This window comes from Danio rerio, chromosome 25 (assembly GCF_052040795.2).
Source record: "Danio rerio strain M-AB ecotype USA chromosome 25, GRCz13ab, whole genome shotgun sequence".
NCBI classification, from domain to species: Eukaryota; Metazoa; Chordata; class Actinopteri; order Cypriniformes; family Danionidae; genus Danio; species Danio rerio.
The window spans coordinates 17585565-17605149 of record NC_141045.1 but is presented as its reverse complement, the minus strand read 5'-3'; the positions used below and the strand labels follow the sequence as shown (position 1 = coordinate 17605149).

Sequence of the window (19585 nt, the reverse complement as noted above, 5' to 3'; positions counted from 1 at the left end):
ACAACAACATGCTCCATTGATTAACAGAACTATCCTTAAACAATTACACGTCAGAAAGGTGGTCCAGAAGCATCAAAATTCACGTAGGGCATCCACACGGGTGATACTGATCTCTGAGAGGCTGTCTCTTTCCTGGGGTTACATTATTTTTAGTTCTACTACTAACTACTAGTACTAACACTTTGCATACTGACAAGTTCCCTTAAAGGGAGAGTTCACACAAAAATCCAGTCATTTACTCACCCTTGACTTATTTCTAAACAGGTTTTGTATAGTTTAATACTACCTCACTATCTTTTGGCTTAGTTCCTTATTTATTAGGGGTCACCACAGAGGAATGAACCACCAATTACTCTAGCACGCAGCTGATGCCTTTTAAGGTAACACCCATCTACTACTCCCTCATTCACACACACATTTCTTCAAAACACCTTCTTTGTGTTACCAAAAAGGATGTGTAAACGATGAAAATTTTTTCAATTTTGAGTGAACGCTCCCTTTAAACCTCAGACATTTTCGCAAGCCATGTTTCGTTATGTGTGCACATGTGATGTCCCATAATTCCCGGCTGTGCGGGCGCTTCTGCTCTAGCCGAGTGCCAGTCAAAGCCAAGATGTTGTGACTGCTGCAATATGGCAGTGCTTGATGCTGGAGAGCGCGGTGCTTGTGCCGGGGCCGCGGTGGCAGATGGAAGGCCGAGATTAGTCATGCAACAATGTACTGTGGTCACACTTACAATACACTTCACCCTCTAGGCAGCTTCAGATGGCCAAACGAGAGGCATGGGTGCGATCCCGCAAAAATAAACCAGGAGGCACACACACACACAACCACCCCGGGCAGCTGTCTCACTCCCTCTGGTCTACACTTTCTGCCAGTGTCACAGTATTTGTGTGTGTGTGTGTGTGTGTGTGTGTGTGTGTGTGTACATTGGTGTGCATCCATGTCCACGGGCCAGCTTGTTGTAATTAAATGTAATGATATGTATATGAGTACAGACAGTATTTGTGTGAGGTCCCACTAGCAAACTGTCTAGTGCGTGTCTGTCTAAATGACTGAATCTGCTTTATTCGATGTAAAAACCATCATGCTGAGCTCTTTAAAGTGTTCGCAGGAGCCTCTCGCTCTCACTTCATTACCAAATGAAGCTGTAATGGAAGCGCCGGGCTCCCGTCTGCACATTAGCAGTTCCCTATTGATGAAGTTGGCAGGCGGGCCGATTGAGAAGTGCTGCTGCATTTCCGTCTGCCTCTCTCCACTTTGTGGGTTCAGTTAATTTTAATGTATTAAACAAACAGTTTATAGGGAATTAGAGTCGTACCTTGTGTTTTATGAGAGTAATTGAATTGTGATTATTTAAAGGCAAGTAGCAACTTGGCCGCTTATGTGTGTTTATGTACTGTATGGGGTTTCAAACGGGGTTTAGATATGAAAGAAAATAAACTTTATCAAATGAACTCTATTAAACAGCTGAAGAATATTTACAGCATTACCACATTTACTATTAATGGGGTGGTCCATTACGAAATCATATTTCAAACTTTAGTTGCTGTGTGATGTAGCAGTGTGGACATAAACAACATCTCTGAATGTAATACACTCAAAGTTCAATGCAAAGGGAGACATTGTCTTTTACAGGGTTAGCTTAGCAAAGCCTACAGCAAAAAAAAGTTTGGGAACTACAAAAAAAAAAAAAAAAAAAAAAACATCCGGGCTATTACAAGTGCTTCAGGTTACGTGCATTCACCATGCGCATACACCCCGTCCAGCAACAGGGCGTGTCCAGAGCCGCTGTAATGCTATAGCAGAGAAAGCTAAAATGCTGTCCAAACGCTACTATTTTCACGGAGCTTCTTCTGTGCTTTTTCAAAGGACACAACACAAAGACAGAAGTGCTTACAATTTTAATTATGTTCCAGAGAATTATAAAAATAAATAGCTAGCATTTGACAAAGGACAGCTTCCAGAATCTCTCCCAGTTCAGTGCTGGATTCAGTTAAAACTTTTCCAACCGACGAATCTGTGGACTGTGAGTCACAACCTGTAAGTATTTTTATTTTGTAAAATGTATGATTTACATGCACAATTTCTATCGTTAACGATATTTTGTACAGAGGACGTAAACAAAGATGTAAACAATGGGAAATGCTGTTGGGTACAGCTAACAATTTAACTACAAATTCTTATTTATCAGTCAAACCCCTGTAAACAGCCACAATATTCAGCAGCGTGTCAGTGTCTCTCTTTGCGGCCATTTTCCCTGCATTCTACATCTCAAATAACAAACTCGCAAAAGATATGTGATTGCTTTATATTACTTACACCTGCTTATCCAGAATATATGTTAAAGACACTTGTCAGATTTTATTTTAGTGAGCAAAAAGTTGCTAAAAAGTCAGCTGAAAGTATTGCCAGTGACACTCAATCTAATAGCAACCAACAGCAAAGTACAACCTCAGAGCTGTTTCAGCCATGTTAGTTTGCGGTAGTCTTACTAGCCAACTGAGTAAGCACACTTTCTTCTACCCAATCAGAATTGCGCAACCAAACTATGCGGAACGCCCACAATAAAAAAAGTCAGACAAGTGGGATGATGGCAAATGCCGCTTCAGAAACATATTAATTTATATCAAAGAAAAACAGGACATCGGTAATATGGAAGTATTTTGGTTTTCAAGTCACAGACACCGAACAAAAACAGGTCATTTGTAAGAATTTGTTGCCACAGAACGAGGTAATAAAACAACCAGCACCTAAAAATTAACCACAGGCGGCTGCATGTTGAGCGTCTTGCTAAAAAGTCAACTGAAAGTATTGTTAGTGACACTATCTGGCAACAAGCAACAGCAAAGTACAACTTCAGAGTTGTTTCAGCCATGTTAGTTTGCGGAGTGTTTTGTATTTTTTTTTATATTATTTTTTGTTTATATAATACACTATCTCCCTAATTTGAGTTCAACTTGTTTACAAAAAGCTAAATAGATTTGCGTTTACAGTTTGCTCTAGAGAAAAATGAGTGTTTTATTTCTGAATATTTAAAACAAATTTAAATAAAGGTTTAAGTTATTTTCTTTTCAGTTCCTTGTTTTAACTAACACTCACTGCATTTTAGCAGCAGGAAGCCACGATACAGATCAAATATAACGGATTAAAATTTAAATCGCAAATCAAACTGAGACTGCAATATCCATCCAAAAATTAAATAAATAAAAACAATAAAAATAAATAAATTAATAAATGAAAAAAAAAATCTCAATTAGAGATTTTCCCCAAATGGCACAGCCCAATTACAAACTGACATATTGCTATTGCCAAGAGCCAAAATAACTTCTACTTACAAATAATAAATTGTTTTTAAACAAAGACCAACAATGTTTAGCACGTAAAAATAGCTACCTCGATATTTTCAAACAAAATGTAACATTTCCCACTTAAAGCATTTGTAAATCTCCTGATATGCACGTCAATATCTGTTAACACCCGTTCATCTCATTTACCTAAAGTGTCAAAAACACAAAGAACAAAACAAACGATCTGATTCCAACAAAGAACTACATCCTCCATTCAATTAATCAAAACGAATGGCTGCATTAACCCTCGTAAGCCTATTCCACTTTCCTAACACGAGCCCCACAGAAACATAACCGAGACGGCTTATTAAGTTATTAAAACGAAGACCTAATGAACGAAGGGTTTTCATAAATCCGCTAGCAGTAAGTGATCGCAAAGAGCCTTCCTCCAGTGCATTTCTAGCGGTGACACGAGATGCACACACAATGCTATTAGTCTCTATATTACTCTGTCATCAGCCAGGAAATTCAATTAAGGATGACCTAAAAATCCCTTCTTTCAGTCTTTCTGTAAGTGAGAGAGAGGCTTTTGCATTTCAATGGCATGTGTTGTATAGCGGCCAGCACATCTTGTACTGTGATTGTCAGTGTAGTATTTGCTTGGATGAAACCGTGTCCTTTTATTTCTGCGAAGGAACCATGCCAGAAAATCCTTCGTCAAAGAAAACCAAAGCTTTAGACTTTATATTAAAAAAAAGAGGCATTATCGAAGGAAGACGTCTTAAAGATGCAAGAAGTGAAGTGTTCTTGAGATAGGGTTAGGGATGCTATTCAGATAGATATGCAAAGAAGCGTCTTTATTCAGAAAAAACAACCTTGTAAGATAAGTCTCTATAACCTGGCATGTGCTTCATGTTAATTATTCCACAAGGTGATGACTGAAGAGTATACAAGTCTTCTTAGATGAGGTTTTATCAATCTAAAGACTTACTGATGCCACATGTCCAAGGCTTCGTTCATGTGGAGCAGAAATCGCTCAGTTTGGTTCTTCAGGTTTTTTTTCAATCGAGATTTTTTCCATTTGTATAAATTGAAGGAAGACTACAATTTTTTTGTGAATAGGGTGTACAATTTTACAAACCTCCTACAGTTTTTCCATACAGTTTTCTATTTTTAAATCCATTCAGCCGGTCTCCAGGTCTGACGGGAGCACTTTTAGCATAGCTTAGCATAGATAATCGAATTGGATTAGACCATTAGCATCTCGCTCAAAAATGATTTTTGATAATTTGATTATTTAATTAATGTACTGTGTGCGCTGCCTAAAAATAATCCCCAGCCCCAAGCCCTTCAGCTAGAATTTGCATATCATTGCACGTGCTGCAGAAGAAACCATTTAAATAAATGAATAAATTAAATAATAAGTTCCTTGATTAATATGAATATGATTCCTATAGACATATCGGCCAAAAAATAGCAATTTTGTACTTTCCATTAGTCTTAGAACATAATAGAACTTCAAAGGAATTAAGGTTAAAATACGCAAACTATAGAAACTCTTTTGTGAAACTTGAGATGCTAATGGTCTAATCTGATTCAATGACCTATGCTAAGCTATGTCTCCTGCCAGAACCGGAGGTTGAATGTATGGATTCAACAAAAATGACAAAACTCAACTCTAGGGAACTTGATAACTTTTTTAATAAGTGGATTGTTCCTTTTAAAACAAACCAACCAACCAACCAACCAACAAACAAAACATACATGCACAGTAAAAAATAAATAAATAAATTGATTAGTCACAACAGCATATGTTTTTACTAGGTCATTGTAACTTAAGTCAACGTCAAGTCAAAGTCAGTTTTATTGTCAATCACCATTACTTAAAGGTTGGCAAAAGATCATTTTTGAGTTAATTCCCCTGAAACAATTTACTCCTGTCTTACACACAAAACAGAATATTTGGAGTTTGTACTTTTAATTGGATTATTTGGAACCTAGTCTCTGCCATATTATGCTACAAGGAGTACTGTACTGTATTATTATCTGAAAAATAAGCAATGTTTATAGCCATTTTCTAATCTGTTTTTATTAAGGGTATATTTATATATAATCTGAGCTTTATTTCCCCTTTTTTTCTTTCTTTTCCTTTTTTCTCTTCATTGTTTTGTGTTAATAATTTTTTTGCGTGTCGTTTGAAGATGTTTTATATCTGTATTATTGTTAAAATCTAATAAACATAATTATATTTTTAAAAAAAAAGGTTAGCCCTATGGTCAAGTCAACCACATGAACAAACCACACAGAGAATTGAAACTGAGTTTTTCTCAGACCCTAGGTGGCTAACATATAGTATTATTAAAAAAGGGGAATTTTTAAAAAGAAATTACAATAAATACAATTAAACATAATATAATCTAACAAATAAATAAATTTGTAAACAATGTAATTACACTTAATGACATATGGCAAGGAGTGCAAACCAGAGTTGTGCAGATACAAATCAGTTCATTGTGTTCTAACTTAATTTTATAAGCTGTTTTAAGTCAGTTTAACATAATATAAGTGCGATGGACTCGTAAGGTTATTTGCTTCAGCTTAAAAATTTAAGGCAACCAGGATTTGTTTACAGTGTAGCTTAATATTTACAATTTATATTATCGGGTCTACAAATACAATTATAAGCAAAATTAAAAAAACAAAAATAAATCAATGTTGCGGCTGAATTAATTAAAATGTCAATAGAAAAAAAATACATATTTATTTTGAGATTTTGCGTAAAGATTGTCTTTAACAGTGTTAGCACTATTATTTAAAAACTATGTGAGCGCTACAATGTAAAGAAATTAGCAGTTTTCATATTCTGCAAATCATGTTTTTGTTTTTCCCTTTTTATTTATTTATGCTTTTGAATACAGTCATATAACCTGTGGAGAGAGAAAGAGAGCACCGTTGAATGAAGCCTTGGATGTTTGTGCTTTAGACGTCAGCATAACTAAACTAAATGCTGTACTTTGTGATGCCTAAATTCACTTTTAACATGTAAAGCAACTTATTTTTGTGTTTAATACTTGTAATAATGTAGTTTTTTTTACTTTTCAGGGGGGAATTGCATCACAAAATGCAATTCAAAAGCATAAATAAACCAAAAACATTTCAATAACTGTTAACAGATATGTTTTAGAGAGTAGATTAAAGTAAAAGTCAAAAGTAAACATCTAATAATTACTGATATTGATAAATTACCACCAGAAAAGCTGATGACCAATAAATGGTTAGTATCAAACACAGAAATAAGTTGCTTTACATGTTAAAATTGAATTTAGGCATCACAGAGTACAGCATTTGGTTTAGTTACGTGTTATGCTGATGTCTAAAGCACAACTGTTGTTTAAATGATATTTTATTAATCAATAAACATCCAAGACTTCATTCAACTCAGGTTTGTTCTCTCACTTTCTCAGGTTGTATGACTTCATTCAGTGCAACTCTGGAGGTCATACAAACCTGCTAATATCAAAGTGTAAATATGTCTGAATTGCACGGCATGAAGTCCTCAGGGACGGCGGGGCATGTAAGCACCGTTGTTATTGCTTTCCCTGCGGCCATGTAATCCTCTCAACCAAGTGCTAATGAACTAAAGTGACGGCTAGACTTCTGGAAACTTATTATTGTATGGTGGCCAGAGAAAGCTGGCTTTGTAAAACAATAGTGCTCACTTTCGCTTTCATAAAGCGAAAATTAGCTAAAATTAGCTAAATTAAAGAAAAAAACTGATCTCATTTATAAAAGCAAGACGTGATCCAAAATCAACATCATTATTTGGTTCTGGAACAATAATCATATCCTGATCTGTCTTTAGAATTAATGAGTGGTTGAGAGCAACGGCTAAAATTAAATAGTGGCCCACACAGATAAGCTGACTTTTGTTTTTATGTTATGGTTGATAATTACTTTATTATTTGTCAAAATAATAGGAATAAAAATTTAGCAATTTAAAAAAAATGTATTGTTAAAATATGCAAATAAATAAATAAATTCCACCGATAATTTGACAAAACATTTTATAAATATAAAACACTGAAAGGAATCATTGGATTAATTCATGGCCAGCTTAACATAATAACGTACAGTACAGTAAAACACTGATTTAAATGTGTTAAAACATATGGGTTTTAGATGATAAAAATATTACATTAAAAAAATAGAGTTGGAAATACCAGCGGATAACCAATAAATGGTCAATATATCAATTTTAGAATACTATGGTCAAATAAATTCTTATAAAAACACTAGTAAATTTAGCCACGAGTGTTGATAATGAGTACATTAAAATGTATAGACCCATATAATTAACAAATGACCAATAAATATTAAAATAAACAAATATACCTAAATTTAATACACTGAAATGTTTGTTTTTTATAAATACGCTAAAATCAGTTGTTTTGATTGCTACTGTGAATTTAGTCATCGCAATTAATATAAAAAAATATTAATTTGTAAATAAAATGTATCAATTTATTTAAGCATGTTCTTCAATCAATTAAATTAACATTAACTGATATCAAACAAAACCACTTTTATACCATATTTTTATACCATATTTTTTTCTATTCTATTGAATTAAAATAAAATAAACAAATGATCAATAATTAAAATAAAAAAATAAAAAACTATAAATAAATAAATTATTAATTCATTTATTCATACATTTTCTTGTTGGCTTAGTCCCTTTATTAATCTGGGGTCTCTTCCAGCTGCAACCCATCTCTGGGAAACATCCACACACACACTCATACACTACGGACAATTTAGCCTACCCAATTTACCTGTACCGCATGTCTTCTTTGGATTGTGGGGGAAACTGGAGCACCCGGAGGAAACCCACGCGAACACAGGGAGAATATGCAAACTCCACACAGAAACGCCAACTGAGCCAAGGCTCAAACCAGCGACCCAGCAACCTTCTTGGTGTGAGGCGACAGCACTACCTACTGCGCCACTGCCTCGCCCAAATTATTAATAAACTAGAATTTTTTTTTAAATAAACTATAAAAAAAAATAAATAAACCACAAAAATTAATAAACTATAAATGAATACACTATAAACTGTAAACAAATAAATTATAAATAAACTATAAACAAACTAAAAATAAACAATTTAAAGTTAAACAAACTAAAAATAAATAAACTGTAAATAAACTATGAATAAACTATAAACAAATAAACTATAAATAAACTACAAACTATAAATAAATAAATTGTAAATAAACTATAAATAAATAAAACTAAAAGTAAATAAACTGTAAATAAACTATAAATAAATGAACTATAAATAAACTGTAAAAACAAACTATAAATAAATAAGTTAAAATAAACTAAACAAATAAATTATAAATAAACAAAACTATAAATAAATAAACTGTGAATAAACTAAAAATTAACTAACTAAAAATAAATAAACTGTAAATAAATAAACTATAAACAAATAATCTAAAAATAAACTATAAAATAAACTAAATAAATAAACTGTAAATAAATATACTACCAATAAATTATAAATAAATAAACTGTAAATAAACTATAAATAAATAAACTAAATAAACTGCAAATAACAAACTATAAACTAAATGACCTCTAAATAAACTAAATAACTAAAAAACTATTAAAAAAAAAAACTAAAAAAACTGTAAACAAATAAATACAGTAAATAAATAATTTATAAACATACTATAAATAAATAAACTATAAATAAATGAATAAATAGACTATAAAACAAATAAACTATAAATAAATTAATAAACTATAAAACAAATAAACTATAAATAAATGAATAAATAAACTATAAACTAAAACTGTAAATAAATATTTTTTTAATTAAATAAATAATTAAAATATTAATAAAACACTGTGGATACAAATAAATATAGGCATCACAATATTATAATAATGTACAGCTTGATACAGTATGGCAAAAATTACAACTTCAAATGAGAGTTAAATGACACCAAATTTACATGATAAAACAGAGGAAACAAGTCTTTCCAACTAAATATCAGACATCCCTTCATTTAGAAAAAACTTAAAATCTAAAATTCAACTGAAAATTGACATGGTACCAAAACACATTGTTCATCCCATAACAAAACTAATAGCCTAAATCATGGACTAACTCATGTTCATGAGCAACATTAAGCAGCCTCTCCATGTTTCAAAAAAAAAAAAAAAAATCAAACTACTTCCTTTAAAAAAGTTAAATCATTATTTAACAACTAAACCCACTGCCAGACGCCACACACACACACAAAATCCACTTCCTTGAACACAATCCCGAAAGTGCGCGGCTTCCTCCCTGGTATTGTAGGACAGACATGTTCACTGATCACTCCACAGGCTCCATTCTTCCAAAAGGCGGCTCTTTTTCGCTGAGTCAGACCCCGCTATTATCCCATGTCTTCCTGGGGTGCCACCCTCCCCACAATGCCTCCTCCAGGAAATGGAAGAGAGAGAGACGACGTGTTCGAATAAGTGTGAGCTCCTGTGTAGCATGACCAGTGTTTGCTCATAACCTTTCCTGACCATCCAGCAGGGGACAAATACATTTACTCGGAAGGGTGCCGTGAACCGCACTCGCTTCTCGATTTACCACAGACACGCTTTGGCACAGACGAGGTCCCTTATAAACGTCCTTTCAAAACTCTGATCAAATCGTATCAAAACAGAATTGCGCGCCCTTTCTTGGCATCTGCTGAAACCTATCTAAGGCACAGCGGTGTGTTTGTGTGTTTTAATCTACTGTCCCAACAGGAAAGAGAAAGCTTTGTGCTGTGTTTTTTTTTTAGTTAGTTGAGTTCTGAAGCATGACTTTTTTGTTTTGTTTTTTTTACCTACATTTGTAGCTTCAAATTCATATTTATCCAGCTGTATAAGTGGATAGAATAATGGACAGAAAAACGGTTAGGCCACCTGTGATTAATGCTCTACGGGAGGTGAATAATGATCTGTTTAACTGGAACTCTGAGGTTTGCGTTTGTCAGGAACTGACTCATTTAGTGACTGATTTCACTCCCTGAGCTGTTGTTCTGCTGTTTCCTACTGAGCAGCGGGAACATTAAGGAAAAACTGATCATTTAATGATGATAAAATAACCTACACAAAGAAAAGCTATTAGCCTTGTTTTACCAGCCACACAAAGTCCTTATCTAAACAAACAATATTATTATTATTATTGTGTATTTCTCGAATTTCTTTGAAGAATGATAAAATTATTTTTCCTATTACACATTTTTACTAAAATAAATGTTACTTATCTGTCTGTCTGTCTTTTCTTTTTCTTTTAAGACTGCTAAATTTATTTGTTAGATTTCATCCTCCTATTATAAAACATTTCCAAATAAAAAATAAATTAATAAATAATAAAAATAAATAATAATAATAATAAATATAATAGAAAATTATTAATTAATTAATAATAAATAAATAAAATATATAGACAAATAATAAATAAACAAATAAATAAATAAACAATTAATATAAATAAACAATATTATTAATAATAATAATAATAAATAAAATAAATAAATAAAACAATAATAAATAAATAAATATGTAGATAAATAATACACAAATAAATATATAAAAATAAATGACAATATTTTTAAAAATAATACAAAAATATGAACAATAAAGTATTAAAAATAAAATAAATAATAAAAATAAATACATAAATAAAAAATAAACAGATAAATAAAAATGTGCTTTAAAAGTGCTTTATATTATGAAAATGTCCTTTACACGATTAACAATAACTACTTATTTAAAGTACTGTTCCCAAAAATTCTCTCCGGGAAACCCAAACTGCTTCTTTAATGTTTGGCAATGCATAAACACACGTTTATTTCTCAGATATGGGATCACCTTTACATTTAACAGTATCTATTTTTACTTTTCGTTCAGTATTCACTCTCAAAGTTTCCCTTTTTTTTTTTTTTGCTTCCAGTAACTGCATTTCCACTGTCCTTCTAATTCACTCAGATATCTATCAAGTTTTAATCTCTTTCTTGTACTCCAGTCTTAATCTTTCCTTTTCTCTTTCTAAATTAACTCCAAAAACTTTTCTAAGCAACATATACAAGTCAGCAAAAGGCAGCGCTGACGTCACTGAGGGTCTCTCGGGCTTGTGAAAGGGAGGGGAGAGAAAAAACAGAAAGAGAGAAAGAGAGAGAGAGAGAGAGCGCTCTTTTGTGACAGCAAAGTTTACCTCAGGGCACGGCGTGGGCCTCCCGCTGCCCCGGGCCACAGAGGACACCCTATTGTTCCTGTGTTCCCTGAACAAAGCCGGCCACCCGTGCCCCTGCTACACACAGTCCCACTGAGCTATTGTTCCGCTGACAAACTCTCAACCCAAATTTCATTACATATGAATTTTCCTTTGTAGCCCCTTCAGGCCCCCCTCTCGCGTTTTGCTCCGACAAATCTTTTCGGGTTTCGTATTCCACCCCCTTCTATCCAGTTATCAGACAAGACTCGTGATTGTGCGTGCCAAAAGGAAAGGAAGAAACACATGCAACTCACAAGACAAATGTTATTACGCGTTTACACAAACGAAAGTACACTAAAAAGGCTTTATGTAGTATGATAAAACGACACGTGGGTTTTTCAACAGACAAATATGTGCATTTTCTCATACAGTTCATAAGGTAAGCACCTGTTGCTTGAATACTTGGCAGCTTTGAACTTAGAGCTAAAAATATGGCACCAGAGAACTCCTTGCTCTGCAAAATATCAACAATAATAATAAATCTCACTATTTTGATGACAAAAGGTCTGAGTGTTTCTCCGTGGAATGGAAATCTTAACAGGATGGAGAAAGCATTTCCTTTTGGCTCTGTGCTATTTTGTTGCCAGACCTGTATTTCTCAATAGATTTTGTGACTGAAAATCTTGACAGAAGTAGAGAATAGTCACATAGATAGACCACTTTGTTGACATTTGAGGTCAACAATAAAAAAAAAAAATGCAATTACTCCAGCCTGATCTCACAAGTAAATGTAAGTATTTTACATTTGTCAGTTTAGTGGCTAATTTGTAGTAGTTCAGTTGTGCGAAAATGTATGATTTCAAAAAGGGGGGGCCATTAGGTGATGAGCAAATCATACTAAATTGTACGAATTAGATAATATGAATTCATACGAATTAGCCACTGAATCGAAAAGTTACGAATTGCTGTGACTTTTTACAACAATTTGTGCCGGAAACGAATTGCCATGAGATTGTGTTGTTTATTTCCTATACTAAAACAGTATGGAAAGTCAACAATTGGAAAAAAAATACACAAAGTATACATATAGGCATGGAACGATAACCGTTCTAAACCAGTTTGGAAAAGTCAAGGTTTTATAACCGTCAATTTCTTTGCTATTTCGCTAACAGTATCTCCAGCAAAAAATAAATAAACAAAAATAAATGTTAAAAAAATAAATGCTGACCAAGCATAATTTGTGATTATATCAGAAGAATATTTAATAAATACATAAAATATCTTATCAATTTGGCGCTTGTGTGGAGTTTGCATGTTCTCCCTGTGTTCGTGCGGGTTTCCTTTGAGTGCTCCAGATTTCCCCACAGAGGTTGTTGCTAGAGCGGATACGTTTGCGGCCGGAAGTTAACGCGAATTATTTCTATTATTTATTAAATTTCTCATTTGTTGTATTTTATTAACGTCTACCCCCACCCCAACCCTAAACCCAACCGTCACAGTAATGTAAAAACTGTAGTTGTACTGAGTATTAGTTATGTTATCTATTAAATTACCCAATAAAATGTATTTTTTAACACCTACCCCCACCCCAACCTTAAACCCAACCCTCACAGTACTGTAAAAATAATAATTGTTATACAGACTCATAAAAAAAAATGCTGCTTTATTAATGTGCATATCGCACTTCCGGCCGGCCGCATATCCGATCTAGACTTTACCCCCCACAGACCAAAGACATGCGGTACAGGTGAATTGGGTAGGCTAAATTGTCCGTAGTGTGTGAGAGTGAATGAGTGTGTATGGATGTTTCTAAGAGATAGGTTGCAGCTGGAAAGGCATCCGCTGCATAAAACATGTGATGGATAAGTTGGCGGTTCATTCCGCTGTGGCAACCCCGGATTAATAAAGGGACTATTTCAGAATAAATAGAAAACATCGCTTTAAATAGAATTAACTAATGCAGTATATCTTTTTAAATTCTATATTATTGTAATAAAATCATAAACAATCACATTTATAACACAGTGGAGTTCAATGCTGAATATCTGCCTTCGACTTGATTTGCTCAACAGTCTCGGCATAGTCTATGTAAACAAAATCTGATTAAAACCATTTAATTTATACATTTCATTTCAGTTAGCTTTTAACAATAAAACAAACAAAGGGTTACATTAAATTTGAAGTGTCAATCTCTAAACCATCCTCCTCCTCTTCTCAAATGGGATGGTCAGCCAAATCAAAGGTTACTATGAACTGTAAAAAAATCTGTTATTTTACTTTTTTTTTCGGTAGCTGGGTTATTTACAGTAATTTACTGGTAATTTCTAATTTAAGGAAAATTCTGTAATTTAACATCCATTTTACTGTAAACTTCTGTAATTTTTACGTTACATTTCTGAATTTAATGCCAGTTATTTTACTTTTTTTCTGGCACCCCAGCTGCTGGAAAAACAACATAAAAAATAAGTTGTTTTTTTACAGTGTGGGCCAACTTTTGGGGATCTCTGACCAAAACACAGATTTAAAATAAATATTTATAAAAATATATAATAAATAAATAAATAAATAAATAAATAAATAAATAAATAAATGAAAATAAAAATATAAAAGAATAATCACCTAACTTAGTATTGTTTTCTTTTTATCCATTTTGCTTGTACTTCCTTTCAAAAATGGTAAAAATGCCATTTATTTTCTACCCAAAGTCAAGATTAATTTTAAACTAAATAAAATAAATTAAATATCCAACCTGTTGATGACAAATAAGGCATGTTCTTTCAACAAAAAAAAATTTGCATTCAATTCCTCCAATCATATTTTTTGCCGTCTCATATTGTTAACATCCCTGACACATAGTCCTAATAAGTGCATTATCACAAGCCAACAAGTCTAATTTATTTCCTCCTAAAAGAGCACAAAAAAACAAAGCTACACTAATTACAAGCCCCCAACTATTGTACTTTGACAACGTAAACACAGTCCCTCCCTCCCTGAACTTACTCAATCACCCGCTCTGCATAAAAAGACAAGTAAAAGAAAGGACAAAATACAACATAATGGTGTTGATAAGCTAAATTACCAGATAACATCGAGGCACACACAGGCCATATGGTGCCTCCACCACTATCGCCTGTTGCTGGCATAACAATAGAGTTGGCTAGACGGTGAGTGGCAGCAACAGTCAAACAAATGGCCGTTCCTCTGAATTAGCCCCAGCGCCAATGAATACACACAGTTTAGCATCTTTCAGCCTACAGGTGCGCTTAAGTGGCAAACCAGATGTCAGCATGGGAGCGGGACTGTTTGTGGAGTAATTCAGCCGCTCCATGAGCCCCTGCTTCAATAACAGCAGGAACAATGAAGGGCCCCTTCCCCCATTTTCCCACAATCCCGTGCTCCCAAAGGAAGCCCCGTCTAGTGAATCTGGCACTTTTTGTTTTCCTACTTTGACAAAGTTTCAATTCTTAAAAAAACAGAAAGAGAAAATTGGGAAATTGTTTGATTCAACGTGTTAATTACAGCTTTAAACTCCCAAACTACTGACAAACGGAAAAAAAACAAACATTTTTCACACTGAATAAGTTTACGGTTTTAAAAACACTCTTTTACTGTAAAACTATATGATTCATTACATCTAACACTGATTGAAAAAGGAGACAAATGTCACTTTTTGTTCTTAAATTGCTATTACCATACGTAATATTGCTTGGGATCAATCTTAAAAGGGTCTATATAGTGTTTACATAAGATAAACAGACTGGCAAGTCAAAATAACATGACAATGGCGAAGGGGGTCCAAGTCATCTGTGACAACAAAACCGCGTCAGACAGCAAACAACAGAAAATAAAGAACAAAAACTGATCATTTGGCCACTAAATCGCCATATAAAACTAGCTTTTGACTAATAAGCACAGAAGTGTACACTCAAACACACTTAATGCCAAAAAACGCAGATTGCACACAATGAATTAAGCCCTCAAATCCATCCAGTTAGTGTTTAACCCTTAAACGTTTTTATTCAGATGGCATAACTGAATATGTTGGCAACAAATACATAAGTCCAGCGGTATTAGAAAACACCACATATTCCTTTCCTTTTTAAATCGTCAAACATGATGACTAAGTACATAAAACATGACATGAAAGCCAAAAATTGCACACTAGCTTATAAAAGAATGTCATGTTTCTTCCCTCCTTTTTTAGTAGGTAGTTACAACTTGACAAATTACTTGACAACGCACACAAATGCTGTGTAGAAAGGCAACACACAAGGATATTAAATGTTTACTTCTTCCTTTAGTAGTTTAATACGACAAATAACAATATTTAGGCAAGTAGGCTGGGTTTTGAGGCAGTCCGAGGACTAATTTTAGTCCGAGGGCTTTCAAACGTCCAGATTAATTATTAACAGGGGCTGGACCATGGACTTTCCCCTTAATCCTTTATTTATGTACACAAAACCGGCGTTTTTCAGGGAAAGCAAACGGGAGCAGGGTGTTACAGTCAGACTAAACATCCACAAGTCACTGAGGTCAGGTTAATAAGCAGAAATCAATGACACTGATTCAGTCGTGCCAGAAGCATGAATCACCTCGCAACGTGTGGTTTACTATTAAAGCAAATATGAACTTACTGTGTCAACGAGACCCGCGGTAAACTAGTTGCCACAAATCGAAGGAGGAAAATGTTTTCTGAACCTCCACAAGTGATGAAAATCTCAGCGGATGTTTGCAGTCTACAAAAAAAAGAAATAATGAATCGTTTTGCTGCTTGAAAGAGTGTTATTGATTTCTTTCAGCGTTGTTTAAAAATAAAACGTTAATAAAAAATTAGCCACTACTCTTTAAGGTTTATATATATGACATAACATAAAGCACAAATTAGATAAAATGCTAGCATAACTAGCAGCAAAACATAAACACACATTTCTGATACTTCGTGGCATTTTAAAGAGAAGCCAAACACGCGTTTGTAACTTAGCATCGCTCCTAACAACTTAGTATAAAGCGCAAACGTACCTCAGTGTTTTTAAACGTGTCTGATGCCGAGCAATTGGATCGAGCTCAAGCTCTGATTTATTTCCAGCTGATCACTTTTTTTCTTCTTGTCGGAGAGCGAGACTATTCCGCGAATGTAACAACGATGCGAAGTATGCGCGGAATGAGGGCAAGAATGAAATGAACGCGAAGAACTGAGTTTGCGTTGGGGGCGGGGCTGCAGTGACGTCGCTAACCAGAACTCCTAGATGGAGGGAGGGGCTGCCGCCAGGGGTGAGGATTTTTGCTTCGTCGGTGACTCGAATCTTTTGAATCCTTTCAGTAAAGAGATTAGTTTTCATTTATTCGCGTTCTTTCGGCTTAGTTCCTTTATTCATTAGGGGTCACCACAGCGGAATGAACCGCCAACTTATCCAGCATATGTTTTATACAGCGGATGCATTCCTTCTGCAATCAAGTACTGGGAAACACCCATACGCTCTCACATTCACACATACACATCGACCAACTTTTAGTTTGTTCAATACACCTATAGCACACGTGTTTGGACTGCAGGCCTGTATTCAGCATGGTGAAAGGGGTGTTTTTTTTCTCAAAAAGTAAACTTTTTTAGCAGTTATTTTTATTTCACTATGAGGTTCAAATACCACATTTAAAGCACTAGTTTTAGCTGTATTAGCTTGTCGGATGATCATCATAACCACACTTTTTAATGTACGAAAATAGTTCCTAAAGCTTTAGAATTAAGAAATAAATATATATTTTTTAAATATAATTAAAATATACACATACAAAAATACAAATTTATTACAAAATATCACATCAGAAAATGTATATCTGTTAAAGTTTTAAATAAAAAACTGTAGCCTATTGTCATTTATTAGACAAATAACAAACAATAAACCTTCCTCTGTCCGAATTTGACTGAATTTGAATAAAAAAATTCTAAATATAATATTAATATTAATAATATTAATAATAATGATAATAATAATAATAATAAATTAGTGTCGAGCTTCATGATTTTTCTTGTAAAATAGTACATTTGAAAAATCATGTATGGCATCAATAGACAAATTAGTATTCAAACTAATCATAGGCCTTTATGGCCGCTTTTGGTGCTTCACAACTTTTTTCTCAAGAATAAGGTCCAAGATTTAGAATAAAAGTCACTTGTAAAATGTTGCTAAAACTGTAGCGAAAGATGACTTCAATTATTCGATGGATTAAATTATCGACCTTTGTTAGTAAGGTGTGGGTCCGCCCCCCCTCCCCCCTTTTTTACACAATAAAATATAAAAGTACGGCCTGAAATACAGTATGTAGTAAAAAGTATACATTACTAAACCTGTTTTAGTTTCACGGTGGTAATTACAATGCACATCATGTTTACATCTATACAGAATAACTTGCATTTCAAATTTTTGGTAAAAATAAAATATATAGATCGCGCCACAAAACACTTTAAAACAAAAGTAACGAGCCCGATTTAAAAATGTAAGGAGTAAAGCTTTACACTGAATATTATTCAACGTTCAATATCCTTAATCCACAGTACTGGTTCAATTGTTGTCCAATTTTCTATCATCAATTCATAAATTTATATTATCATCAATTCATAATCCAAATCCAATATGATATAAGAATTTGCTCAATGTGTTTCTAGCCTTCGGGCATTAACATTGCTCTGAATGAGGAAAAGTTTAAGTTTCCAGTGGGAGCAACAGAAGAGCTGTTAACAATAACAGAAGTCACTCATTATATGTACCATTGCCATCTTGTGGTTAAAACAGACAAAAGCTTCTTGCCAAGAAGACGCTTTGACATTTTCTAGACATCATGGAAAACGGAGAAACACTACATCAGCCTTAGTCATTCAATACAATAAACATAAAAAAATAGAATTACAGTCACAAATATGCATGCAGGGCTAAAATAAGACATCCCAGATTTAAAGGATAATGGCAAAATATAAATATAATAAATATAATTAAAATTAGAGTTAATTATAGGGCAGCATTGAGACCATCTAATTGAAAAGATATTTGCATGTTTTCCAGAGTACAAAGTTGGTACAATTTATATTGATCTTTCAACAAAAAAAGATGCATTTTATGTGATGTCCCTTTTATATTAGATTTACATTTACACTAAAATGTTTGCCCTCTTATTGATTTATTTTTTTGTATATTTGACATGTCACAATTTAATGTTTCAGATCATCAAAAACATTAGTTAAATATAACACAAGTAAGCACATCATGCAGTTCTGAAAGTAAGATTTCTGTTATCAAGGCAAAACTGTGTGTAAATAGTTTTTGCCCCCCGTCAAAACAACTTATCACCGGAGCTGAATTTCTCTAGCCACAGCCAGGCCTGAATACCACAACACCTGTTCACAATCAAGAAATCACTTAAATAAAACCTACCTGACAAAGTGAAGTAGACCAATAGATCCTCAAAAGCTAAACATCATGCTGAGATCCAAAGAAATTCAAAAACATGAGATCTAGCAGTCTGTAAAATGTAATCATAAAGCCATTTTTAAAGCCTTGGGACTCCAGCGGACCACAGTGAGAGCCATTTTCTTCACATGGAACAGTGGAGAACTTTCCCAGGAGCTTTCATAGAAAGAGGTCACAAAAAACGCACAACAACATCCAAAGAACCGCATGCCTCACTTGCCATAGTTAAAGTGAGTGTTCATGACTCCACCATAAAAAAGGAGACTGAGCAAAAAATGATTTGCATGGCAGAGTTTCAAGATTAAAACCATTGCTGTGCAAAAAGAACAAAGGTTTTTCTCAGTTTTGCCAGAAAACATCTAGATCAATGGTCTCAAACTCAATTCCTGGAGGGCCGCAGCTCTGCATAATTTATCTCCAACCACCTCCAACCCACACCTGCTATATAGTCTTTAGTAATCTTGAACAACTTGATTAATTGGATCAGCTGTGTTTGATTAGGGTTGGAGCAAAACTGTGCAGAGCTGTGGCCCTCCAGGAATTGAGTTTGAGGCTTATGATGATCCCCA

General features: G+C 33.8%; 1 protein-coding gene across 4 annotated transcripts in view; it reads right to left on the bottom strand.

Moving 5' to 3' along the window:
- tead1a (TEA domain family member 1a) overlaps nt 1-16716 on the bottom strand; it is a 79641-nt gene extending 62925 nt beyond the window's left edge. For 2 of the 4 annotated variants that reach the window (XR_015525608.1, NM_212847.3), the window contains exons 1-2: nt 16573-16716; nt 16188-16289 (exon numbers count right to left, since the gene is read on the bottom strand). The gene's annotated coding sequence lies outside the window, so the exon portion shown is untranslated. The remainder of the gene's footprint in view (nt 1-16187; nt 16290-16572) is intronic. The other 2 variants (XR_015525609.1, XM_087310606.1) reach the window with 1 other exon arrangement.
- Between the last annotated feature and the right edge of the window lie 2869 nt (nt 16717-19585).